The sequence below is a fragment of the Narcine bancroftii genome, chromosome 8 (assembly GCF_036971445.1).
Source record: "Narcine bancroftii isolate sNarBan1 chromosome 8, sNarBan1.hap1, whole genome shotgun sequence".
In the NCBI taxonomy this organism is placed as follows: domain Eukaryota; kingdom Metazoa; phylum Chordata; class Chondrichthyes; order Torpediniformes; family Narcinidae; genus Narcine; species Narcine bancroftii.
In genome coordinates, this window is record NC_091476.1 from 177,518,518 (window position 1) to 177,545,650 (window position 27,133).

The window sequence follows — 27,133 nt, forward strand, 5'->3', positions numbered from 1 at the left end:
CCTGTCAGGCATGATACAGCTGCTGCAAAACAACAAATTTTGTGACACATGGTCACGACAATAAATCTGATTCTGATTCCATTACATGTCCTGGAATATTACATAGAAATAAAGGAATCTTCAATTCTTTCATTGTGTTTCAAATGTGGTTGCAGATATCTGGTTTCATCTGAGCAAGTTTCCAAGATCAGTACCGAAGACTGTCGTCCAGTGGAAGGGAGCAGACAGCACTAACAGGTGATTGAAGAAGGAAGTGTGAGTAAGAAATTACTTCAATGAAGTGTAAGAGTGAGGATTTCATTTTGTGGACATTAAAGATGAGTCAATGGTCTGGAGACAATAAAACAGAATGGATCACTGACAACTGCATTGGATAGGTAGTCAGAAATGAATGAAGCCAGGAGAATGTTCACAGAAAATGATCCATGTCTGGGTGTATGTAGAGGATGGAAGCAAATGACAAGGACCACAGACAATACTAAACTGATCATCTCCCAAGGATGATTGAATTTTTCCCATTTCACCAAGGCAGGTGACACACTGTTGTGGTGTGAGCTGCTCATTCACAGGCCTCCTCCACAGTCACAAGAAGCTACACTGGTTATCCTCTTATCGCATAGCAAGAGTAATTCAACACCAGCTAAAGCTAACTTGTTCTCTTGCAGGGCAGGTAACTGCAACCACAGTACATTGTGGTATTTTCAAACTCATCCTGCCTTGACAGATCCAATATATCCTGTCTCACAGGCTGCGTTCAGTGAGGATCAGTGATGGCACCTCCTCCATGATCATCCTCAACACTAAGCCCCACCAGACTGTGCACTCTGTCCTTGACAATAGTCTCTGTACATCCACGACTCTGTGGCCAAACACCGCTCCAACTCCATCTGTAAACTCAGTGCTGACACCACTGTCATAGGGTAGATCTCTAATAGCGATGAGTCAGAATGTAGATGAGTCACAGAGGTCTAGTGACTTGGTGTCAGGACAACAACCTCTCCCTCAATGTCAGCCGATCTAAGGATCTGGTCATTTGAGAGGAAGGGCAGAATTCACTCCTAGCACACACCAATGGTGCTGATGTGAAAAGTGTACACAACTTTAAGTTCATTGAAATAAATGTCTCCAACATTTTGTCCTGATACAGTCATGTTGACAGAATGGGCAAAGTGCACCAACACCTCTACTTCCTCAGTAACCTGAGGAAATTCAGCATTTTCCCTTTGTCCCTCAACCACTTAAACAGATGCACCAAAGAAAGTATCTTGTCAGGGTGCATCACTATGTGGGGTGGGAACTGCTCCGCCCGAGTCCACAAAAAACTGCAGAGAGTTGTCAGTGTAACAGACCCAAAAGAGAGAAAAAGGGCATGGAGAAGAACACAGGCCAACAGGCAAGAGTCCAGAGGTGGATATGGATAGGAGGGCAGGAGAGGGCTGAGAATTGTACAGGGGGGCGGGGGGTGGCTCTATAAATGCAGAGCTGGAGGAAAGAAAGCAGAGAGATAGGGAAGAGAGAGAGAGAGGAACCCAAGGGGAGAGGAGATGGAGGAAAGAAAGCAAAGAGATAGGAAAGAGAGAGAGAGAGAGAGGAACCCAAGGGGAAAGGAGATGGAGGAAAGAAAGCAGAGAGATATGGAAGAGAGAAAGAGGAACCCAAGGGGAGAGATGGAGGAAAGAAAGCAGAGAGATAGGGAAGAGAGAGAGAGAGGAACCCAAGGGGAGAGGAGATGGAGGAAAGAAAGCAGAGAGATAGGGAAGAGAGAGAGAGGAACCCAAGGGGAGAGGAGATGGAGGAAAGAAAGCAGAGAGATAGGGAAGAGAGAGAGGGGAACCCAAGGGGAGAGGAGATGGAGGAAAGAAAGCAGAGAGATAGTGAAGAGAGAAAGAGAGGAACCCAAGGGGAGAGGAGATGGAGGAAAGAAAGCAGAGAGATAGTGAAGAGAGAAAGAGAGGAACCCAAGGGGAGAGGAAATGGAGGAAAGAAAGCAGAGAGATAGGGAAGAGAGAGAGAGGAACCCAAGGGGAGAGGAGATGGAGGAAAGAAAGCAGAGAGATAGGGAAGAGAGAGAGAGGAAACCAAGGGGAGAAGAGATGGAGGAAAGAAAGCAGAGGATAGGGAAGTGAGCAACAGGAACCCAAGGGGAGAGGAGATGGAGGAAAGGTGACACAGATTTGAAACAAGTGAGGCAGCTGGTGGGGGGATGAATGGAAACTGGAGAAGTCAATTATTGGCATCTGGGTGGAGGGTGCCCAGGTGAAAGATGAGGAGCTGCTCCTCCAATTTGTGGGTGGTCTCAGTTGACCAGTGCATGAGATCATGTCTGTGTAGGAATGGCCTGGGGTCTCTACCATGTAGAGTAGGCCATAATGGAAGCACCAGATGCAGTAGATGAACCCTACTTGGGAGGACTCCTTGGGGTACTGAATTCTGGTGAGGTTAGAGGTGCAGGCACAAGTTTAGAACAGGCAGCATAGCGGTTAGCCTTCTCCCCCATAATCTTTGATGCTCTGGCTAATTAAGAACCTCTGCCTTAAATTCACCAATGACCTAGCCTCCACAACAAATTCCACAGATTTACCTCCCTCTGGCTAAATAAATATTTCTGCACCTTCAAAACTTACTGGTGTCATAGTATTTGGGCAGAAGAGCTCATGGGCCAGAAGGGACTGTTACTGTGTTTTTGCCTAAATTAAAAATGAAAAAAAAAATTCTGTTCTAGGCAGATGCCCTTCAATCCTGAAGTTATACCTTCTTTTGTCCTAGACTCTCCCACTATGAGAAACAACCTTTCCTCATCTACTCTGTCCACACCTTACAACATTTAAAAAATTTTAATGAGATCCCCATGGCCCACTCTCTCCTCCCCTCATTGGGGTTTGGGCTGCCATCTTGATCTCCAGACACTGGTTCTTGGAGATGTGAATGGCATTAGTGGAGATGACAGCCAGAAAGTTAATGGCATCCACTCATTCCATCTAGGCTTCCCACAACCTTGTTAAAGCAGGCAACATCACCCTGGCCCACTCACCTCCCATTTGGAAGAGTCATGGTGTGAGACCACTCGATTCAAGGACAGGTTCTTTCCCACTGTCACCAGGGCCTTGTACAAGCCTCAAGCAGGTACAATTATTATCCATTCTGTACTAACTGATCTTTATGTGTAACTCTGCACACTTTTTATTGCATGGGTTGACAAGATAGACAGCTCACAGAACAAACTTTTCTCACTGCACCTTGGTTCTTGTGATAATAAACTTGAATTGAACTAAAGCATCTAAGGTGATCTGATAGATGAGAGATTAAAGAGTTAATGATGTTTCTGAGTGTTGATGGTATCTCAAATGTGTTGAGGGAATCTCTGAGATTTAATTTAATTCAATTTTAATGATACAACACAGTGGAAGTTGATTCCAGCCCATGAAAGCTGTGCCACCCAATTAACTTACCCACCCCAAACCCTTTGAAGGTGGGAGGAACCAAGAACATGCATGCAGAGGAAAGCCATGCAGATGGTTGCTGGCATTGTAATAGCATTATGCTAACTGACAAACATAAAACTGGTAATTGTTAAATATTTTCAAACAAAACAGCTGAGAAACCCTTTGCCAAGAATAATTGTGATGAAATACAAAAGTCTGCAGTCCCTGTGATTGTAGTGAACACACAGAAGTGCGGGAGGAGCTTCAGCTGGTCTGCAGCGTCCATCGAGGCAAATGTAACCAATGTTTGAGGCCTGCGTTTTATCAAGTAATGAGTAAAAAGCAGGCAGGCATCAGAATTAAAAGTCTGAGGAAAAGGAAAGAATGAGCAGGTGAAGAAGTGCAGACCAACAGACAAAATGTCATTTTGACGTGGAGAGGTCAGGAGAGGAAAGATGAGAATTGATAGAGAGGGAGCTGTGTTTTTGGCTCTTTGAATATAGATCTAGAGGGAAAAGACAGAGAGAGATTCATGCCCAGGTGGAACGTGAGGTGTTGTTCCTCCAGTTTGTGGGTGGTCTCAGTCTGGCAGTGCATGAGACCATGGACAGACATTTCAGCATGGGAATGGGGCAGGGAACTGAAATGGATGGCCACTGGAAGATAAAGCTATTGCAGAAGACAAAGCTGAAGTGCTCAATGAAGCCATCTCCCAGTCTGCGTCCAGTTTCTCCGATGTAGAGGAGACCACAATGAGAGAACCGGATGCAGTAGGCGACCCCTGCAGGTTCACAAGTGAAGCGTTACTTCACTTGGAAGGACTGTTTTGGGCCTCGAATGGTGGTGAGGGAGGAGGTGTCATTGCATGTGCAGCACAGAGGTTGGTGGGAAGGGAGGAGTGAATGAGGGAATCAGAAAGATAGAAGTCTCTGAAGAAGGCAGAGGAGAGGACAGGGTTGGAAGTGTCTGTTGGTGGGATCACGTAGTAGGTGACATAAATGGTGAAAGATGATAGGTTGGATGAGAAACCTGATGGGTGGGTAGATAAGGACAAGTGGAATCCTGTCCTTGTGCATGGGGACGAATGGGGCCAGGGCAGATGTGCAAGTAATGGAGCAGGCATGTGAGGACCAAGTTGACGATAGTGGAGGGGAAGAATAATTGAACATAAATTTCAGTGAGATCTAAGAGATTGGGATTTCAGTCAGCCTCCTCAATTCCACCATGAAATCACTTTATTTGGCAAGTTTCTTGGGGTCCATTCATTATGAACCAGTCCCAAACCTGTGAACTCTTGCCCATTCCAACCATGCTCTGATTCAGCCTGAGCCAGTGGCAGGATAGTTTTCCTTTTTTACCAGAGATATTGAGTCAATTTGACCTCCATTCTTGGATAACCAAGATTAATTAATTCAGCACAGCCTTTAAACAGAACTTGTAGTTTCTCTACAACGTATGACCATCTTCTATAATGAAGCATACGTGTCTTTTAACAATATAATTTTAGATCAGCCAATGGAAGAATCCGCTCACCATGAATATCCATTTGTTTGGTAGGTTCTGTATTTGAGAATGAAGTCTGTATTGCACTTTATTTCAGCATCTCATTGAAATCAGAAAAGTGTACATAGTTACCGGGGAAGTGGCTGAATCATTTTGCAAGTCGACTGTTACAATCTCCACTATTGAGGGAAAAGTGCGAGAGGGAAAAGCTTCCACATAACTTGTCATGACCTCTTCCTTATGCTAAAACTGGAATGATGGTAAAACATGCACAGCTTTTTAAAGCAGGGCAGAGATGCACAACTGCACCTCGCATTCTGGTTCCTTGCAATCACACAAGATCACAAGATATAGGAGCACAAGTAGGCTCTGTCATTCAAATCATGAGCTGATCCATCCACCCATTCAGCCCCACACCCTGACCTTCTCCCCATAACCTTGATGCCCTGACTAATTAAATACCTGTCAATTTCTGCCTTAAATACAGCCTCCTGAGGCAACAAGTTCCATAGACTCACAATGCTCCAACTAAAGATGTTTTTCCACATCTCTGTATTAAATTGACATCCTTTTATCCTGAAATTATCCCCCCTTGTGCCTGAATACCCTACCATGAGAAACATCCTTGACACATCTACTCTGTCCAAGTCTTTCAGCATTTAAAATGCCTCTATGAGGTCCCCTTCATCTTTCCGTACTCCAAAGAGTCCAGTCCAAGAGCTGACAATCCTTCCTCATGTACTAACCCTTTCATTTCTTGTATCATTCCAGTAAATCATTTCTGAACCCTCTCCAACACCAGCATGCCTTTTCTCAAATATGGCGCCCAAAACTACACAGTTCTCCAAGAGCTTTATAGAGTCTCAACATTACATCTCTGCTCTTGAATGCTATCCCTCTAGAAATGAATGCCTACATTGGATTTGCCTTCTTCACCACCAACTCAACCTGGAGGTTAACCTTTAGGGTATCCTGCCTGAGGACTCCAAAGTCCCTTTGCACTTCGGAATTTTGAATTTTCTCCCCATCTAAATAATAGTCTGCCCATCTATTTCTTTTAAAATATTTTATTTTCAAGACTCATGCAAATCCGAGCAAACAATATAGTTCATTTTCCTTCCACGGAATGTACTTCCCAGAGTCCAGCATTTTCCCTTCTCTCTTCCCTTATTCCCTCCCCTTCCTCCTCCCACAACTTATACAGATATAACCATATAACCATATACAGCACAGAACTGCCCTACTAGTCCATACCAGAACAAATTCCCACCCTCCTAGTCCCACTGACCAGCACCTGATCCATACCCCTCCAATCCTCTCCCCTCCATGTAATTATCCAGTCTTTCCTTAAATGTAAATAACGTCCTTGCTTCAACCACCTCTGCCGGAAGCTTATTCCACATCCCAACCACCCTTTGCGTGAAGAAATTTCCCCTCATGTTCCCCTTATAATTTTCCCCCTGCAATCTCAAACCATGGCCTTTGGTTTGAATATCTCCCACTCTTAATTGAAAAAGCCTATCCACGTTGACTCTCTCTGTCCCTTTTAAAATCTTTAACACCTCCATCAAATCCACCCTCAATCTTCTATGCTCCAGAGAAAAAAGCCCCAGGCTGCTCAACCTTTCTCTGTAACTCAAACCCTGACATCCTGTCAACATTCTCGTGAACCTTCTCTGCACTCACTCTATTTTGTTTATATCCTTCCTATAATTCGGTGACCAAAACTGCACACAGTACTCCAAACTTGGCCTCACCAATGCTTTGTACAATTTCATCATAACATCCCAACTCTTGAATTCAATACTCCGATTTATGAAAGCCAACATTCCAAATGCCTTCTTCACCACTCTATCTACCTGAGTATCAACTTTGAGGGTACTATTTACCATAACTCCTAAATCCCTTTGTTGCTCTACACATCTCAATAGCCTACCATTTAATGCATATGACCTATTTAGATTTGCCTTTCCAAAATGCAACACTTCACACTTATCCGTATTAAATTCCACCAGCCATTTCTCAGCCCACTCCTCTAGCTTTCCTATATCTCTTTTTAAGCTACAGTAATCTTCCTCTCTGTCCACAATACCACCAATCTTTGTATCATCTGCAAACTTACTTATCCAATTCACCACCCCTTCTTCCAGATCATTAATATATATAACAAACAATAGTGCACCCAGGACCGATCCCTGAGGAACTCCACTAGTCACCGGCCTCCAATTTGACAAACAATTTTCTACCAGTACAATCTGACACCTCCCATCCAACCATTGCTGAATCCATTTCACTACCTCCTTATTTATACCTAATACCGCCACCTTTTTTCCTAACCTCCTGTGGGGAACTTTGTCAAAAGCTTTACTAAAGTCTAAATGGACAACATCCACAGCCTTCCCTTCATCAATCTTTTTTGTAACCCCCTCGAAAAACTCTATAAGGTTTGTTAAGCATGATCTACCCCTGATAAAACCATGCTGACTACTTCCTATCAATCCCTGTACTTCCAAATATTTGTAAATGCCATCCCTCAGGACACTTTCCATCAACTTACCCACCACAGACGTCAGACTCACAGGTCTATAATTTCCTGGCTTACATTTGGACCCTTTCTTAAACAGCGGAACAATATGAGCCACCTTCTAATCCTCTGGCACTACCCCTGTGACCAGTGACATCCTAAATATCTCTGTTAATGGCCCCACTATCTGTACACTAGTCTCCCTGAGTGTCCTTGGGAATACATTGTCCGAACCCGGAGATTTATCCACCTTTACCTTTTTTAATATTGCCATCACTACCTCCTCGGTTATCCTTATATGATTCATGACCTCCCCACTATTTTTCTTTACCTCAACTGGTTCAATTTTTTTTTCCCTAGTGAATACCGAGGAAAATAAATCATTTAAAATTTCCCCCATCTCCTCTGACTTCTCACTCAGCCTACCCTCACTATCTACAAGGGGTCCAATTTTATCCCTCACTAATCTTTTACTTTTAATGTACCAATAGAAACCCTTTGGATTTATTCTTACTATGTCTGCCAAAGTCTCTTTTGGCCTTTCTAATTTCTTTCTTTAGATTTTTTTCTACACTCCTTGTAGTCCTCCTTCAAATTGTCAGATCCCTACTCTTTATACCTCTTGTACACCTCCCTCTTTCTCATAACCAAATTTCTAATATTCCTCGAAAACCAAGGCTCCCTATGACTACCAGCCTTTCCTTTGATCCTCACTGGGACATATCTACTCTGTACTCTCAAAATTTCTTCTTTGAATATTCTCCATTTTTCATTTACATCCTTTCCTGAAAAAATCATGTCCCACACAATACTCCCCAAAGCCAACTACATAAGAAAACAACCTGCTACTGGACCCCAAGTATTAAACAAACAATAAAAGGTGAGGGATAAACAATAAAAATGAGTATTAAAATTAAAACTAAAACATGTTGTCTGTACCGCTCCTCCCACTTCACTCTCTCCTTTATGTACCTAGTAGGACAGGGTTTCCCCCCCTCATTACTCAAAGCTCGAGGCTCAAAAAGGTGGGGAGGGGGTGGCCATGGATCATTCATCTATGTGCTTCAGATATGGCTGCCACACTTCAACGAATGTGCCATACTTCCTCCTTAAGTTATACGGAATCTTCACCAGGGGAATGCAACCTTGCATTTCCACACTCCATCGTGCAATACAAAGCTAATAAAAACAATTCTTGATACAACTGATCCCTTTCTGGCACCAAGTATCCAGGATCTTATTGCCCAAAGTCATGGGTATTAAATTGTTCTGAGTCAAGGGTGTATTGGGTGACCACCCCCCATTCAATCCACTACATTGATGTATTTATGCCATGTCTGGCATGCATATTTTAGTAAGGGTTTGTTTGTTTTTTGGATATTAATTTAGTGTCCCATTTTCCTCCTGCTATCTTTTCCTCTATTGCGTGTATTCCAATTTGTACCCAGGAAACCCCCCCCCCCCACAAAAAGTGGGGTGATAAACCTAGCCTCAGGTGCCCAATAATATTTCTTAAAATCTGGCAGTTTTGGGCCCCCTAATTTGTATTCCCATGTCAACTTTTCCATGGAGATCCTAGCCATTTTGTCATTCCACAAAAAGTTTTTGACACACTCTTGAGCCTCTTAAAGAAGCACTGGGGCAACAGGATGGGCAACGTTTGAAAAAGAAATTGTATCCTTGGCATCACCTTCATTCTTTTGCAGTTCACTCTGCCCACTAATGTTTTGGGCAGAGTTCTCCATCTAACAATTCTTCCTTAATCTTCCAGAGCAAAGGGAGATAATTTATCTTCTATACATTGTGTACCCTGTACAAAAACAAAGGCGAGAAATCAGACTGCTCAAACTACAGGGGAATCACGTTGCTCTCCATTGCAGGCAAAATCTTCGCTAGGATTCTACTAAATAGAATAATACCTAGTGTCGCTGAGAATATTCTCCCAGAATCACAGTGCGGCTTTCGCGCAAACAGAGGAACCACTGACATGGTCTTTGCCCTCAGACAGCTCCAAGAAAAGTGCAGAGAACAAAACAAAGGACTCTACATCACCTTTGTTGACCTCACCAAAGCCTTCGACACCGTGAGCAGGAAAGGGCTTTGGCAAATACTAGAGCGCATCGGATGTCCCCCAAAGTTCCTCAACATGATTATCCAACTGCACGAAAACCAACAAGGTCGGGTCAGATACAGCAATGATCTCTCTGAACCCTTCTCCATTAACAATGGCGTGAAGCAAGGCTGTGTTCTCGCACCAACCCTCTTTTCAATCTTCTTCAGCATGATGCTGAACCAAGCCATGAAAGACCCCAACAATGAAGACGCTGTTTACATCCGGTACCGCACGGATGGCAGTCTCTTCAATCTGAGGCGCCTGCAAGCTCACACCAAGACACAAGAGAAACTTGTCCGTGAACTACTCTTTGCAGATGATGCCGCTTTAGTTGCCCATTCAGAGCCAGCTCTTCAGCGCTTGACGTCCTGCTTTGCAGAAACTGCCAAAATGTTTGGCCTGGAAGTCAGCCTGAAGAAAACTGAGGTCCTCCATCAGCCAGCTCCCCACCATGACTACCAGCCCCCCCACATCTCCATCGGGCACACAAAACTCAAAACGGTCAACCAGTTTACCTATCTCGGCTGCACCATTTCATCAGATGCAAGGATCGACAATGAGATAGACAACAGACTCGCCAAGGCAAATAGCGCCTTTGGAAGACTACACAAAAGAGTCTGGAAAAACAACCAACTGAAAAACCTCACAAAGATAAGCGTATACAGAGCCGTTGTCATACCCACACTCCTGTTCGGCTCCGAATCATGGGTCCTCTACCGGCACCACCTACGGCTCCTAGAACGCTTCCACCAGCGTTGTCTCCGCTCCATCCTCAACATCCATTGGAGCGCTCACACCCCTAACGTCGAGGTACTCGAGATGGCAGAGGTCGACAGCATCGAGTCCACGCTGCTGAAGATCCAGCTGCGCTGGATGGGTCACGTCTCCAGAATGGAGGACCATCGCCTTCCCAAGATCGTATTATATGGCGAGCTCTCCACTGGCCACCGTGACAGAGGTGCACCAAAGAAAAGGTACAAGGACTGCCTAAAGAAATCTCTTGGTGCCTGCCACATTGACCACCGCCAGTGGGCTGATAACACCTCAAACCGTGCATCTTGGCGCCTCACAGTTTGGCGGGCAGCAGCCTCCTTTGAAGAAGACCGCAGAGCCCACCTCACTGACAAAAGGCAAAGGAGGAAAAACCCAACACCCAACCCCAACCAACAAATTTTCCCTTGCAACCGCTGCAATCGTGTCTGCCTGTCCCGCATCGGACTGGTCAGCCACAAACGAGCCTGCAGCTGACGTGGACTTTTTACCCCCTCCATAAATCTTCGTCCGCGAAGCCAAGCCAAAGAAGACATTGTGTAAGTCTTTGTCCTCTTTTATCCCCAGCTATTTAATGCCATCCAACTGCCACTTAAATTGGCTTCCCTCTGATATGGTCTATAATCCCCTTTCATCAAAAGCATGATCTTGCTTTTGTCCAAATTTATTTTATACCCTGAGTCCTCTCATAATCCTCCAGTGTGGACCTCAGTCCAGCCAACGACGCTCCCGCCCAGGGTCCATCAAATACATCATCAGCAAATAGATTGATTTTTTTGTTCCAAGTGGCCCACCTTAAACCCCTTTATGTCTGGATCCCACCTAATGGCTTCCACCAGCAGCTCAATAGCCAGTATGAACAGTGCTGGGGACAGTGGGCAGCCCTGTCCACTGGATCTACTCAATGGGAACACTGGAGACATCTGCCCATTTGTAATAATTTTGGCCTGAAGTTGATGATACAGTGTCCTCACCAAATTTATATATGTTTATCCTAGTCCAAGTTTCTCCAGTAACTTGAACAGGAAGTCCCACTCCAATCTGTCCTATAATTTCCTCAACCTTATCAACTCTCTCCTTTACCTCATGTACTCTTCAGGATATCTCCCCCATTGCTTTCCTAAGCTCCCCCATCTCTACTGACAAATCCTTCATTAGGGCAGCACGGTTTGCGTAGCAATTGGCACAACGCCTTTACAGCGCCAGCGATTGGGACCGGACCGGGGTTTGATGTAAGGAGTTTCTACATTCTCCCTGTGTCTGCATGGGTTTTCCCCGGGGGCTCTGATTTCCTCCCACCCTTCAAAAACATACCAGGGGTGTAGGTTAATGGGGTGTAAATAGGGTGGCACAGACTCGTGGGCTGAAATGGCCCGTTGCTGTGTTGTATGTCTAAACGTTTTAAAATTAAATTTCCAAAGCATTTTTCAGCTCTGCTCAGAGGCTTTCACCTCAGCCTCCATCATTGTCCTGATAGTCCATGAGAGAGATCCCAGTCCCCTCCTACTATCCTCCCCTCCCTCTGTTTTTCTCCTGTCCATGGTGGTGCATTCTTTCCTAACATTCTACCGCTGCCTCTAATGCCTTCCCCTCTGCTATTGTCACTGGATACCATATCACCATTGGTATCCTCGTTGCCCCTACCTCCTCACAGCCTTCCATAAGTTGAAAGCACAGTGCTGCCTGATCCCCCACCCCCGCCTCACAGTGCAGGGCTGGGGTCAAAAGCTTCTGCCTCCTCTTTGGTCTCCCGAACCCCTTAGGCCCTGACTTGTGTCTGCCTCCGCTTACAGGGCACACTTTCACTGCCTCCACCACTGTCATTGCTAACCTCCCCTCTGCCATTGGCACTCTCACTGCCGATGCAGCTCCCCTCTCTGCTGTCACCACTGCCTTGCTGTCTCCAGAGGTTGTGTGTACAGCCTTCTCTTCATTCCCACTCTCCACCTATTCCTTTTGCAGACCTCAGGCTTCGACCTGATGCACTGGCACTGACTTCACCTCCATGATATCTGTATCGATGCCTGGACCCACCATTGATCAGGTCCCGCTGCTTCCTGACCCCACAGGTCCTCCAGGTAGGCCATTGGTTCTCCCCCCTTGCCTCCCGTCATTTCCCTCACCACAAGGTCAGCTCTCTTGGCATTCATTGGACGTTTGGGTCACCTTTCAAAATCACTTTTATTCTCCTTCTTGCCCATTTTTCTGAAGCTAATTCTTCTATGAGGCACTTTCCCCCCCACCTTCCCACTATTTTACCAGTTGTTTTCTACGCTTTTGCCCTGATTCATGCTAGAACTCTGAGGAACCCGACAACCCCCTCTATTGCATCACTTGCACCCCCTTCCCTGTCTATTTCTTCTACCAAAGTTCATGACCAAGCACTTTCCAGCATTGTATTTCATCTCCTCATTCTCCTAATCTATCCAAGTCTCTCTGCAGCCTTTCGTTATCCTCAGCACCACCTCCCCAACCACCTATTTTGGTATCATTGCAAATTTAGACACAAAACCATCTATTCCATTCCAAATAATTTATATACAATGTAAAAGGAACCGGCACCATCACTGACCCCTGTGGGACATCGCTGGTAACAGGTAGCCAACCAGATTAGGATCCCTTTTTTCCTATTTTCTGTTTCTTGCTGACTGGCTAATGCTCTAGCCATGCTATTATCCTACCTGAAATGCCATAGGCTCTCATCTTAATTAAGCAACCTTAATTAGTAAATTAGTTATACACTTCTGGTTTGATTAAAGATCGAAACTCTACAACAATTCTTGGATAGTTTGACTATTCCTTCAGTTTCTTCAGAGAATATATTAAAGATGGAACAGTCTATCTCTGACCAGGAGATGGTAGTGCTATTAACTCTTTGCAGTCTGGTAAGGTCCCTGGTCCTGACAGCTTCTCAATGGAGTTTCATAAATTATTTCCCCATTTATTGATACCCCATTTACATTCTGTTTTTACTCAATCCTTAGTTGCTGGGAAGTTAATGAAGCCTTAATTTTTCTTATTCCTGAAAAGCATAAGGACCTATTAGACTGTTCTACCTACTGACTACTTTCCCTTTTAAATATCAATACCAAGTTACTGTCTAAGATTTTAGCACATAGATTAGAAAATATCATATCTTTAATCCTTTCTGAGGATCAAACTGGGATTATTAAGGGACATTACTTACAATTTCATGTCCATCACTAGTTAAACATCTTTACTCTCCCACAGTTTTGTCCTCTAAATGTGTTACTTCCTTAGATGGTAAGAAACCTTTTGATAGAGTAGAATGGGAATATTTATTCAATGAACTAGAGAAATTTAACTTTGGTCCTCAATTCATAAATTGGATTAAGCTGTTTTATTTATCTCCTACAGCTTCAATCTTAACTCACTCAATTAAATCTAAATGTTTTAAGTTCTATCATGATACCAGACAGAGTTATCCTTTAAGTCTATTATTATTTAATTTGGCTGTGTTCCCCTGGAGAAAATTACTTAACAACTTAAGAGGGAGACATGACGCATTCATTGAGGTGTGGCAGCCATACCTGTAACACGTCAAAACACAGGTGTGATTAGCCTTCCCAGGGCCTTTCTCAATAGGAATAACAGGATTACACAAGTCCTGAAATACTGAGAATGAGGAGACAATTTGGAAGTCCTGATGCCTACCCCCCCCCCCACCATTTTTAATTATATTTGTTATTTTTAAATATGGCTTTTTATGCTTTTACTTGGGTTGAAGTGGGAGTGAGGGGGAAGGTGGTGAAGGGGTGTGGTGGGGAAGGAAAAAGGGAGGACATGGCAAACAATGACCTGAAAAAGGGGAGGATTGTTCCCTTTTAACAGTCTGTAAAACTATAAAGAAAATTTTCAGAAAAAAGTCCTTGACACAGTGGTCCCCTCTTTGGATAACATTAATTGGACATGTCAATATTGTCAAGATGAATATTCTTCCTACATTCTTATAGATTTTTAAAGCTGATCCAGTTTTTGTAACCAAATCTTTTTTTGATTCTTTGGATTCTATCATATCTTCTTTTACATGGAAAAACAAATGCCCTTGTATTAAAAAAGGTTTTCCTTCAAAATGCTAAAAAGAATGAGGCTTGGCATTACCTAACTTCAGGTTTTATTATTTCTTGGATTCATCACAAGGAAAATTTAGGAGCTTCAAGATGGATTAATTTAGAAATTACATCTACCAAAAAGAATTCTCTTCTCTCGATACTTGGAGCACCTTTACCTTTTTTGGCCTCCAAATTAACTGATAATTTTGTTGTTTGACATAGATTGAGAATATGATTTCAATTTTGAAAACATTTTGGGTCCCATAGATTTTTATTAATTAGTCCTATTTTAGGCAATTCCTTTTTTTTAAACCATCGGTTCTAGATATCGGTTTCCAACATTGATCAAATTTAGGTATCTAATCCTTTTTAGATATTTTTAATGACCAAAATCTTTCCTCTTTTGAACAATTATCCACCAAATTTACAGTACCTAGACTCCGCTTCTTTCGTTATTTACAGATTAGGAGCTTTTTGAATTCTCTAATTTTCAAGCTCTCTGAAGACCTGGAACCTAATATAATAGGGATAATTTATAATTTCCAACCTAATTACAAAGGGATGGTATCTGGCCTTAAATTCTAGGGACAGTTTCATGGTCAGAATTTAAAAAATGTTGGGAACAGTATTTTCAACAGTTAATTTCTGATACTACATGGAATTCTATTCTGAAATGACTGTATTCATCTTCTTTGTTATCAACACTCATTAACACAGTTTAAGGTTATTCACTGGGCCCACTATCCCAAAGCCCAATTGGCTAAATTCTATTCTAATCTTTCTTCTAAATGTGATAAATATAGAACTGAAGAAGGTTTACACCAGTAATTCTCAACCTTTTTCCTTTCCACTCACGTACCACTTTAAGTAATCCCTATGCCATTGGTGCTCTGTGATTAGTAAGGGATTGCTGAAGGTGATATGCAAGTGGGAAGGGAAGGTTTAGAATCACTGCTCTAGACCCATTTGTTACTGAAATATTTTTCTTGAAAAAAATTGTCACTGGCCCATTTCCTTTGGAAGTTACGAGTCAATTGGGTATGATTAAAAGAGAGGTTTTCAAACTTTTTCTTTCCACCCACATAACCCTTTCACTGCACTGTTTTAAACAATATGTTGGCATTCTGACTACCTTTTGCCCCAAACAGTCCTTCCCAGTGAAGCATTACTTCACTTCTGAATCTGTAGGGATTATTTAGCACATATGATGCTCCCAAAGCAGCCTTTTATATATTGGACATGGGATGCAGATTGGGGGAATGTTTCATTGAGCACTTTTACTCTCTCTGCTGCAACAGAAAGGGCCTCCCAGTATCCAACCATTGTAATTCCACACACTTACCACCCTGATATTTCTGTCCACGACCAAACTGAGGCTTCCCACATATTGAAGGAACAACACCTTCTTATTCTGACTGGCAGCCTCAAAGCAGATGGCATCAATATTAACTTCCCAGTGATTCCTCATATTTCTCTTTTTCCCTACCCCTCTGTCTCCTATCCTCCAGGTCATCACTCCCTTCCTTCATCTATCATAGAACTGCTCCTTTTTAGTTCTCTGTTCTCCCTCCATCACCTCATTTCATTTCTCTACCCTCCCACCTGTATCCATCTATTGCCTCTTACCTGATAACCTGTGCTTCTCTTCCTTCCCTTTCCTTCCTCCCTCCTCTCACTTTTTTATTTAAATGTCTGCCTGCTTCTTTCTTGTTCCTGAGGAAGGGCTCAGGCCTGAAATGTATGCATGGTGTGTGGAATAGTTGAGCTTCTCCAGCATATTTATGTATCAAACTTCTGACCTCTCATCGATATGCTGAACAATTTTCCGAAGCTCGCCTGCATTAGCCCATCAAGAAGCAGAAGGGCTTGTGACTCTGACTCCATCTAGTTCAGTCAGATGGATCTGTTTCTAAATGCACTCACCCAGCGCTGATCCATCACACTTGATCACCCAACGTAACCAAAACCAGTTTTGAAAATGTCTAGTGACCCAATCTTCACAGTAAAGCTTTTCAATTTTCACTGCATTTCTTTTTGCAGAATCTGATCTTACAACTGAAAGAACTGTCCATATTTTTTCAAAATTATATCCTTTTATTCTCACTCACTATGAGAGGAAATATCTTAACCCTACCGATTTGATTCAAGGTTTGATCATTTTAAATTCCTCAATTAGATGGCTCATCAATCGTGTATATTCAGTGGAATACAAGCTCACTTTCTTTTTCAATCTGCCTTCACCTAACCTTAAACTCTGGTATCACTCCAGCGAATCAATGTATTTCCTTGCAGCTTTATATTTTTTTTGTGAGAAATCGGAATGTGTTCTCTCTGATTCATTCTAACCAAAGCACTGTGCAATTGGAGGATACTTTCCACTCCATTATATTCCAAGTTCTCAGAGTGCCACCCAAGAGATAGAAATTCCTCTGGTTGCAATGTGCAGTAACATTGCTAGTGTCAGTTCTGTACCAGCAACTATAAATCATTTCAATCATTGCAAATTGTAGTGTCTACGCCAGGATATTTTGCTTCCATCAGCATTTCCAGCCACCTCTGTTGAACAGCACACATCTCCCCTTTTAGCAGGAAAATGGATTGACTGTCCAGTCTCTAATCATACACTACAGTGACCTAGTGTAGCAATTGAATCTATTATGTGCAATATTTTGATCACAACTTGGCCTCACAGATGCATTTTGTTTTGGAAGATGAGCACCAAACATTCGAGTGCAATGAAGCAATATAAACAGGTTTATTTTACATTAAATGCATAAATTAACTTTTGGAATGTAAAATGTCTGCTCTTTATAATGCTAGTTTGAATACATTTTCTCTATGTCCCCTGAATATAAACCTCCACTTCACAATCTCTATCAATGATATGTTACCATCATGTTATTGACTGAATCCTCTGGGCTTCAAAGTAAGCAAATTGTTTTTCTTTACTCATAACACACATAAAGGTGCCTTGAGCAAGAGAAGGTGAAGGTGACAACAGAAGTGGGCCAGCGAAGGGCTCAACTGCTGGAGAAACCACACAGGCTGCGGGCGGTTGGCGAGTTGCACTCGAAGGACTCATGCTGGCTGCTGGAAACCAGGTATTAGAACAGAGGGTGCTGAGTCCAAGAAGGGCTCCCAAAGGGCCTTGGGCACTGAAGGCTTCTTGATAGTATCAGAGGTTTGGACCTCCAGGTCAGGTTGCCGGTGGATTGAACAAAGTTCTGGGTGGCCACAGAAGCTGTGGGAGGGCTGGAGGCAAATCCAAGGACACTCAGTGTCTATGAAGGGCACTCTTTTGCTTCTCTTTCTTTTATTGTCAGAGGTGCTGGGCAATGCTCATGGCAAATCTTTGTTTGCCTTACAGCCAACAAAAGATGAAGTTGAAGTATAACAATTTTATATATTATTACATGGCGATAAAAACAAACCTTGAAAAAGGAAGCAGCACTTCACCTGTGAATTTGCAATGGTCATTTACGGTATCCTATGCTTCCTTTCTGGCCTCCTTGACATTTGGGAGACTGGATGCCGACTGGAAGATGCTTTTGTTGAGAATCTTGGCTTTGTCCACTGCAACAGCAAAGATCTCCCAGGGATCAGATGTATTAATTCCACACACCATTTCCATACTGACACATTTGTCAATGGCCTCATCCCTACCCTTCTGTTTCCCTTCCTCCAGCTCCCCACTCCCTCCCTTCCTTCTCCAAGACCTCGATCCACTGCAATTTGCCTACCACCACATTCATTCCACAGCAGATGTAATCTCACTGGCTTTCCACTAAGCCCTAGATCACTTGAACACAGCAACACGTACATCAGGTTTCTTTTCATCAATTACAGCTCAGCTTTCAAAACCATCATCCCCTCAGTACTGGTCAGCAAGCTCCAAAACCTAGGCCTCTACACCTCCCTCTGCAACTGGATCTTTGACATCCTCATTGGAAGACCACAGTCAATGAGAATCGATAACAACATCTCCTCCTCACTGACAATCAACAAAGGGCACCTCAAGGATGAGTGCTTAGTCCACTGTTCTTCTCTCTAAACCAGCGGTGGCCAAGCTTTTTTAGTTGTGGGCCACATACAGAAAAATCTTTAGCCAGGCAGTTTTCAACCAGTTACAGTGTTATTAGTTCAGGAAACCTATGTCGTTAAAATTAATTTTCTATATAAATAACTATAGGACACAATAGATCAGTTTAACTGTTGATATTACAGCAGTTTATTGATGTGTTCACATATTATCGTTGACATTTCTGTATCTGCTGCTTGTACATTTCACTTAAATGAATACAATAAAACTCTTTCAAACCTTCATTCAAAAAGCAGTGGAAAATAAAAAGCTGGGTGCAAAATGAGAACAGGAGAAAAGATCAAGAAAGGGACAAGGCAGTCTCCAACATTCCTCCAGTTCATGGCTCAAGTGTCCACCTTAATGATTATGATGCAATGTGTAAACCTGTAGATAGGCTATTAAAGTTAACAGATTCCTTGAAAATCAAACAAACACTCTTCTCCGTGACTTCTGTGGAAAAATATTCATTTTCTCACCTTGTCTGAAATTTTCAGAACACCTTTCTATTTTCTGTCTTTTCATTTCTGCCAGGTTTTATCAACTGAGGTAAATGTTTTCATCGATGAGTAACATTTCAATGGTCGGTCCAGTATAATGGCAGTGACATTTAGTGTTGAAACTAAAAAGTGCAATGTACAGACAGTGCAATTTATTGTTAAAGACTATGTTCTAATGGGCCATTTTCCATCTTTTTTGTAAAATTCACCATGGGCCACTTAAAAATGAGCAACCGGTCACAGTTGGCCTGGGGGCTGTGGTTTGGTGACCCCTGCTCTGCACTCATGACTGTGTGGTTAGGCACAATTCAAATGCCATGAGTGAGATAGATTACCTAGTTGAGTGAGATAGATTACCTAGTTGAGTCATGTCACAATGACATCCTTGAATTAAATGTTAGAAAATTAAAGAACTGATTATGCACATCAGGACAGGAAAACCAGGAGATCACAAACCAGCCCTCATCGAAGGGCCAGGAGGGGAGAGGGTAAAAAAAACCTTCAAATTCTTGGGTCTCAACATCTCTGAAGATCTATCCTGGGACCATCATGTCGATGCAATCATGAAGAAGGCTCAACAGTGGCTGTATTTTGTGAGGAGTTTGAGAAGAGTTGGTACGTCACCAAAGACTATTGCAAGTTTCTACAGGTGAACCATGGAGAACATTCTGACTGGTTGTATCAATCTCTGGTATAGAGGTGCCAATGCACATGTCAGGAAAATACTACAGAGGGTTTTAAAATTGTCCAGTGCCATCATGGGCTCCATTAAGGACACCTTTAAGAAGCAGTGTCTTAAGAAAGCAGCCTCTGTCATCAAGGACCCTAACCACCTAGGCCATGCCCTCTTCACTGCTACCATTGGGAAGGAGGTACAGGAGTCTGAAGATGAACACCCAACGATACAAAACTAACTTCTTTCCCTCCGCCACCAGATTTCTGAAAGGACAATGAACCACAGACACGACCTCACTTTTTTCTCATAATTTGCATTAATTATTTATTTTAAAATAGTGTATTTAACTCAATGTAAGTTATAGCAATTTTCACACCTGTTCAGCACCATACTGCAGCTGCAAAACAACAAATTTTGTGACCCACGTTCATGACAATGAACCTGAAATTTATTCTGATTCTGAGAACATCTTTCTCAGCTCTTGATCTCTTCCCTCATCACCTTTCAACTCCTTCCTCTTCTTCCCCCTTCCCCCCACAGCTGTCTCCACCAATCACCTTCCAGCCAATGCTCAATCCCTTCCTTCCCAAACTTTTTTATTCAGACATCTGCCTTATTTTCAACACTTCTTATGAAGGGTTCAGGCCTGAAATGTTGACCACCTTTTACTTCCTATGGATACTCCGTGACCTGCTGAGTTTCTTCATCACTTTGTACTCATCCCAGTGTCTATAAACCTCTTGTCTACCTCCAGACAGCTTTAAGTTCCTTCTTCTGGTCCACCCATGTTGATGCAATGGCAAGAAAGCACACCAGGACTTCCACTTACACACCTCTTCATTAGTCAGGAAGAGGCAGCAGTGCCAAACTTCCTGTGGTTGTCTAGGAGGGCAAGGCTACTGGCCCTCCATCTGGACAACTGAGACTGTCCTCTCTGGCTTCAGCATTGTTTGGCATGGTAGATGCAAACTGTCAGACTGAAAGTCATCAGAATGGCTGAAAAGATCACTCGGGTCTCCCTTTCCTTTGTTGAAAGTATTTACCAGGAGTGTTGCTTAAATAGGTCTCACAGGACCCTTTCCATCCAGCACAGTATCTTTGACCGACTACCATTAGCAAGGAGGTACAGAGCATCAAAATAGGGACTGCAGGCTGGGAAATACCTTCTTCCCACAGGCTTTGAAATTGATGAATGATTACCTCCAACCTTTATTCTCTTATGAATGAAATGAGTAAATTAGATATATATACATTTCTTTTATCTTATATTTGTTATGTATGTATGCGATTATGTCATGTTTGGCCAAACTGCGGCTCGCAAGCCACGTGCGGTTCTTTGACATACAATGTGTGGCTCACAGAAATCTGTTGGCTGAGATAGGATTCGTACGAGATTGTAGTTTTAGAGAGTGTGGCTTGTGATCATTTCAAGAACTTCAGTAGCTCAATAAGTTTGTTCACCACAACCTTCTCAATCAAATCAAGGATAGTTTTAAATGCAGTTTTGTTACTGATATTTACCATGTGTATTTAAAAAATGTCTTGCTTCGCAATGTTAAATTCAGTTTTGGTAAACTGCCTACTGAAATTAACTGCCAGGACTACTCCACTTTTATACAGTGACTTTCTAAAAAGTGTTGTTACCTTATAACACGAGTAAACATTAAAAATGTGCAAGGCAAAATTACATCTTTCCACTGCAATGGTACAGTGAAACGTGTCGTTGCTAACCAAACATGGCTTGGCACATGCTATTACAGCTCTCCAAAATTATTTACTGCTCAAACACAAAAATGTGTTTATTCAGTTTAATAAATGACCTTGGTTATAAACTGCAGCATTAATTGCATAAACATTTATTTCATCCATGTTTCCTCAATTGAAAACCAAACTAGCGGAGAGTGAAAAAAAATCTGAAACAGACCAGCAGACCAGAAAACAAATAGAAACCAAGCTGGGGCAGTGGTGGGCATTCAATCGCTCGTAGTTTTAATGTAAGATTCAATGAAAGACTGTTTGCCAGTGGTTTGCCATGCAGGACCAGTAAAACAAAACATTGATGGGGCTTCACTTCTCAACCTTAGCCTTGTTGCAAGCAGGGCTGGTCCATGGCTTAATTAACAGATTACTGGAGCCTAAGAGAAGGGGAGGGGTTCACTTCGCAGTCAAGATGGGAGACTCTGTCTTGAAATTAAGTACTGAGAACTGACTCCACACAATTGTCGAGACGCTCATCAAATATTCCATATTATATGCCGGGTAAAACAGACTCAACCTGTTACTTGTCTTCCCCGGTTTGGGTATCAAGGTAAAGAAAATTAGAGATTAGACCCATATTTTATTCACCATTTTAAGGTTCTTCAGCTGTAAATAAATCATGCTTGCAAGTAGACAGCAGTGAGGTAATGTACAGAATTGGATAATGCAAAGCACTTTCAATTGCACATAACTGAGGCAACACCAGATCAAATATTTCAGAAGGTTGCTTCCGAAAATATTGTTTATTTAATCCACTTTTCCTTTTGCAAAAGGCTGTTGACGGTAATATGCAATTATATAAAAATAAACCGATTTGACAGTGGTGGGGCCATCGACAAATAAATGTAAAATGCAGCATTTTATTTCAAATTAACATGCAAGTAGGGTTCGAAATGAGACATGTGGTAACAGAACAAAATGAATCATTGCTCATTCTAGATTTGTTAGTGATACACAATAATATTGCGAATGTTTGCTCAAAGGAAGTTGAGTAACGTGGATTTCTTCATGTTCTGAAAATTTTGTAACAAAATGTGCATATTAGCATAAAAATGTGTAGGCAAATGTGTCTGCTCTCAAACATCTGAAGTTTATTGTCTGTGCCTCTCACATTAAGCAAGGTTGGCCCCCCTTGGACTATGTGATGTGTGAGAATTGAATTGTGTGTATGCACTGTGGTCGGGAGAAACACTGTTTCTTCAGGTTGCATGTGTACAGTCAGATGATAAGAAAATTGAACTTTGACATTCCACCAGCATCCCTTAACAACTTCTACAGGGTGCCATTGAAAGCATCCTGTCAGAGTACGTCACTGCGAGGGATCAGAACTACTCCATCCAAGTCCAAAATAAACTGCAGAGTTGTGAGCATTGTACAAGCCATAACAGACACTCCCTTCCCTCTATCACCTCCATCTATACCTCCTGCTGCCTTGGAAAAGCAACTAACATCTTAAATTCACATGCACACACACTACTGCAGCACTCTGGTCATTTATCTTGGTTCATGAACTTGAAGATGTTCAATATCTTGGAAACAAGATTTAATAGGTGATGCGCTATCAATAACTCCAAAGACTAGAAGTTACCTGTCTGAGAGGCTTTTATTATCATAAACTGATGGCACATCTCATGTTACTGAGATCCCAACTTGTTATTGGGGAGGGGTTATGTTATTACCACTTCTATTAGGAGAATCAAGGGGGAGGAGCCACAGGTGCAATTAGCAAGGGGCGAGCCAGCCATACACATGCAGACAGTATTAACAGTGGTTCCCCCACATTCACCCCCTCTTTTAAAAGAAGTCCGGCGGGGTAAGGAGGGTGAATGTCCATCACAGGTTCTGTCTGTCCAGTGGTCTAGTCCACTCTTGTGACTGTCATCACACCGGCTGTGGCTCATCTGTTGACTCCTGGATGGTCTGATTGTTGTCGATGGGTGAGGTGTCTGGCGACTGAACTGAAACAGTTGTGGCGGGGACTGGGGTAGAGTGACATGGTATGAAGTGGATGATCATGGGGGGTGGATATAGTGGATGTAGTGGAGTCTTACACACGCAACAGGTACCAGATGGACACAGTGTCCTCGCACCCATCCGGGTACACCACGTGTAGGGGTTGATGTGGAGGAGGTGGACCCTCTTAACCAGTGGGTTGCACTCACATGCTTCCAGAGAAGTACTGGCCCTGGGGACATCAACCAGGATGGCAGTGTGGTCCCCGACATGGACGTCCTGGTGAAGGGAAACAACCTTTCACGTGCAGTGGTATTGGTGGCAGTGCACAGGAAGGATCTGATCGCATCAAGCGCTTCAGGGAGGAACTCTTGCCAGTGGGAAACAGCCAATCCTTTCAATCTCAGGGCAAGAAGGATGGCCTTCCAGATCGTGACATTCTCCCTTTCCACCTGGCCGTTCCCTCGGGGGTTGTAGCTGGTGGTCCTGCTGCCGGTACATCGTTCATCATTCATGAAAGAGGATCCGCGGTCACTATGAATATAGCAGGGGTATCCAAATAGGGTGAAGAGGTTGCACAAGGCTTTAATGACATTGGCAGTGGTCATGTCCAGGCAGGGAATGGCAAACGGGAACTGTGAGTACTCATCAAATGATTTTGAGGAAGTACACATTGCAGTTCGAAGAGGCAGGGGCCCCTTGAAATCCATGCTCAGGCGCTCAAAGGGGCAGGTGCCCTTAATCGAGTGAGAACTGTCCGGCTGGTAGAAGTGTGGTTTGCACTCAGCACAGACCTGACAGTTTGTGGTCATTGTTCTGATGTCCTCAACTGAATAGGGGAGTGAAGTGGGACTGATGAAGTCGACAAAGATGATGTGGTCGAACAATAATCATGGCTTTTATTAGCAGAAACTGATGGTACAATAATGAAAGACAATAGATGCATACACAGTTATACCCAAGGGGAGTGTCCTTAACAGTAGAGATAATGCACAGCCAATGTTAGTACAGCAAGGCTCGCCAGAGGGGAGACAGGCAGCTTGGCAGACATTCAGCACAGGGAGGTTGTGGGCTTTGACAAAATGGAAGAACCTGGTGACCCTGGGGTGGCAGAGGTAATTGTGGAGAGCTTGTAAATGGTCTTTCTGTGCACTGACTCAAGTCCTTAGGGATGGGGCATCTGAAAGCTCATTGAGCTTTCTGGGCTGGTACAAGATATCATAGTTGTAGGTGGAGATTTAAATTCTCCACCTCACAATCTTGTCGTTCTCGATCTTATCCCGCTGCTTGTTATTGAACATGAAAGTATGTTGGTCAGTCAGCAGGGTAAATCATTTGCTGGCAAGATAGTCCCTCCAGTGCCGTACTGGTCAAGGATGGCCTGGACCTCCTTCTTGATGGAGGAGTGCTGGATCTCAGGGCCTTGAAGATGCGGAGAAAAATGCTATGGGTCTGCCCACCTGATTAAGTGTAGCGGCAAGGACAAAGTCGAATGCATCACTCTCCAATGAGAGCAGGGTGGATTCATCCACAGCATACATCATGGCCTTGGCAATATCACCTTTGAAGTGGCTGAAGGTCTCACGGGCCTCTGCCAACAGGTGAAAAGGAGGTGGCTTTTATGAGGACTTATCCGCATAGTTGGGGACTCAGTGGGCATAATAGGAGAAAAATCCCAGGCACCTTTTCAATTCCTTGAGGCTGTGGGGGTCTGAGGGCGCATGCAGTCAGGATTGGAGCCATTAACTCCATTCTCCACGAAGCAGCTTAGAACAGCCAGGTGTGATGTGTGGAATACACATTTATCCTTGTTGTAGGTGAGGTTAAGGGTTTTGGCTGCTGGAGGACTTTCCGGAGGTTGGCGTCATGGACTTGCAGGTCATGGCTACAGATAGTGACATTGTTGAGGTAGGGGACTGTGGCCAGCAGCCCATGCTCGTCCACCATTCGGTCCATCTCCCTATGGAAGATGGAGACTCCATTGGTGTCTCTGAAGGGGACCCTCAGCCATCTTCCTCAAATGCAGTGTACTGGAGGACCCCCAGGCAGTTAGGTAGCTGGTGGTATGCCGACTTGGTCAATGGTGGAAAATACCTGATATTGGGCAATTTGGTTTACCATGTCGGTTATGTGGGTGGGGGTACAGGTCCAGTTATGTAAACCTGTTAATGGTCTGACTGTAGTTGATAACCATTTGGTGATTTTCCCACCAGCTTAACCACCATGATCTGAGTTCTCCAGAGGTGGTACTGGGTTTGGTGTTCCCCTTGATCAGGAGCCGTCTCACCTCTGATTTGATAAAGGCCCTGTCCCCAGAGCTATATCGCTGGCTCTTGGTAGCGATGGGCTCACATTCGGGGGTGAGGTTGGTGAACAGAGGTGGTGGGTGAACCCAGAGTGTGGAGAGCCCGTAGGTAGCGCGTGGTGGGCGGATCACAGGTTGCTGGTTGGACACATTCAGAGGGTAGGGTGGGTAGTTTAAAAACTGTTGGTTGCAGAAAGTGAGGGAGGGATGGGGCCTGTCACATTCTATGGTGGCAGTCTTAAGGTGGCACTGAAAGTCCAACCCCAGTAGGTCGGGCACACAGAGCTGTAGCATCACAAGCAGTTTAAAATTTTTTACTCTGCGCCACTCACAGTCAGTGTCACCACGCAGCTGTTGCGGATCTCTGCTGAGTGGGACTTAGAGGCCATGGATACTCCATAACTCACTGGCTTCACTGACAGGGAGTAACGCTGCACCATGTTGGATGGATGAAGCTCTCCGAGCTCCCGCTATCTAACAGGCAGCTCATCTTGCGCTCATTTACCTCCATGTGATTCATCCACCTGGCGAACTGATGATAGCTGCTTTGGTCAAGCGTGACTGAAGCCAGAGTTGCCTCACTGTCTGACCCACTGTACTGGCTCGTGGTCAGTAAGATGGTGGTGTCCAAGATGGCAGCCCCCATGGTGCACATATGGTGCTGTTGTTGTTCATCGAAAGTGAAATCATCCAGCACCCACTGCCCACACGTGGCACTGCTTGGGTTAGAGGGTTGCTTGGATTTGCGTACCTTCACATAGTGTCCCTTCTTCCTGCAGCCAGAACAGACCACGTCCTTCACTGGTCATTGCTTCCTGGGGTGCTTCTGCTGGCCGCAGAAATAGCACCTTCAGGTGCTTGCCAGTGGCAGTGTAGTCAAGTTAGAATGTGGGGTGGCCTGTGATCCCACGTCCCAAGATGGTGGCACCCATGCTCTGAAAGGTATAGCTAAAGTAGACAGCTAGGGCAGGATCAGCAAACACCAGAGGACATCTATACAAAGCGAAGGGAGGGAAGTTTAGGGGAGACATCAGGGCTAAGCTTTTTTACACAGAATTGTAGGTGCCTGGAATGCACTGCTGGGGGTGGTGGTCGAGGCTGATACATTAGGAACATTTAAAAGACTCTTAGTCAGGCACATGGATGAAAGAAAAATAGAGGGTTATGAGGTGAGAAGGGCTTCGTTTTTTTATAGTAGGTATATATAGGTCAGCCCAACATCAAGGGCTGAAGTTACATTACTGTGCTGTAGTGTTCTATATTCTATGTTCTTTGGTGCCAAAATTGGTAATGTAGATATTGAGAAAGATTGCCTAAGGCTAGAGTAGGATATAGATCAGTTAGAAAATTGGTGGAGCGAAGGCATGTGGAATTGAATCCCAACATGTGTGAGGTAATGCCTTTTGTGAAGTCATATAGGTGCGGAACATGCAGTAAATGGTGTGGCACAAAGGAAA

At 43.6% G+C, this 27,133-nt stretch overlaps 1 long non-coding RNA gene across 1 annotated transcript in view; it reads left to right on the top strand.

Moving 5' to 3' along the window:
* LOC138741957 (uncharacterized) overlaps nucleotides 1-17,501 on the top strand; it is a 38,843-nt gene extending 21,342 nt beyond the window's left edge. The window contains exons 2-3 of the long non-coding RNA XR_011343923.1: nucleotides 156-237; nucleotides 17,373-17,501. This is a non-coding gene — a long non-coding RNA (uncharacterized lncRNA). The remainder of the gene's footprint in view (nucleotides 1-155; nucleotides 238-17,372) is intronic.
* Nucleotides 17,502-27,133: the final 9,632 nt, after the last annotated feature.